Genomic DNA, 1,627 nt, shown 5'->3' with positions numbered 1-1,627 from the left:
TCGTTATACTGCTTTCGACTAGAGCTATTAATACGGTACAGTCCTTAAGTTTAGCATCCTTCTTTTAGATAGGTAGTAAAGAAGGTCCCGCTATTGGTTTTGCTATCGGGGCTTCCTAAAGGCGACGGAGCTCGAGGAGATTATCCTTTAGCTATTGTTCTTAACGTAGGGCAGTAAGCCTGTTTTAAGTGGCTTCTTAAAGTCTCCCTAATAGTTGAGGGCTAAAGGCTAGTTAGCTATATCGACGGTTAACAATATTGCTAAGAATGTCGTTAACAGGCAACTCTAGGTCGTTACCTAGAATTACAGGTTCTTCGGCAGGCCTAGCAGTAGGCTCCTTAGTAGGAGGCACTTTAGCAGGTGCTCTAGTAGGCACTTTAGTAGGCACTTTAGCAGGCACTGTGCTACTAGCATTGTCGTTGCTAGCGCTGCTAGCGGCGCCGCGATTATTGTTTCGTAATGAGCCGGCTATTATAATAAGGGGTAGTACTAATAATGTATTATTAGCCCCTAAGATACGGATATAGCGGAGTTAGTAGATATCGGTCTAGTATGCTTAACTTAGTATAATAGGCCGTATAGAAGGCCTTACTTAATGATTAGTACGGTTGTTTCGATAGAATAGTACGTATAGGTCCCGTTCTTCGGGCGCAATATAGTTAGATTAGTCTTATTCGTAGCTATACCGCTAAAAGCTTGAAATAAGAACTATCTAGCTGCTACCCTTAAAGAGTAGATCGAATACTGTATAAGAAGGGTTATGTTAGCAGGTAGATAGAGTGGTAGTAAATCAGTATAGTATTCGATAGAGATCTAAAAGGAGAGGGAGGAAGGCAGGCTAGTTGGCCCAACGCCAAGCGCCAAGCCCTGCCTAAGGCATTAAGACCCTGGCTTCACTCGAGCCTAGTTATATGCCAATTACGTGTAACCTCTTTAGTCCTGACAATTACTACTAACTTAGCAAGTCTAATAAGCTGCTTAGCCTGCGCTAAATTAAATACTTAACTACCTAATTATATAACTATTATTAAACCTTACCTTCTAATACTATATCTAACTCTAACTACGCTATCCTTATATATAATAAAGTAATATATATCTACGAGAATTAAGGACTATCGACTAATTATAATACGAGCGCGTCTTCCCTACTATAATAGACAGGCGTACGAGGTATTATAGCACTACCTCTGTTCTAAGTAATATCGTACCGAGTTCTTTACGTCTACTCTTAAAAGACCTAGCAATGTCCGCTTCCGAGGGTTGTTCTTATTATTACGAGAGCTATTATTTACTATCGTAGTTTCGCTAGCTCTAATTAGTTAGGTTTAGTAGCCTTTAATTGTTAATTAATCTTATCTTTTTAAAAACGCAGTTCGTCTAGTTTCTATAAGTAAAGGCTATTATAAGTGCAATAGTTAAGGTTTGCCTCGCTTAAAGGGTCGGAAAGATCGAGGAGTAACCTATTATAATTTATCTATAAGATCGACCCTAGCTAGCTTAGCTCTATATTTTTGCCCTTAGTTAGTCTATTAATCGCTTAATCTTTTAAGCCTTAAGCCCTTCGAACGACTTCTTTTTAGCTTAGTTAGTATAGCGTGCCCCGGCCTTAGGCCGTAGTATAGGT

Source organism: Pseudocercospora fijiensis (assembly GCF_000340215.1).
Source record: "Pseudocercospora fijiensis CIRAD86 unplaced genomic scaffold MYCFIscaffold_6, whole genome shotgun sequence".
Classification (NCBI taxonomy): Eukaryota; Fungi; Ascomycota; class Dothideomycetes; order Mycosphaerellales; family Mycosphaerellaceae; genus Pseudocercospora; species Pseudocercospora fijiensis.
Note: the sequence above shows the minus strand (reverse complement) of the source record.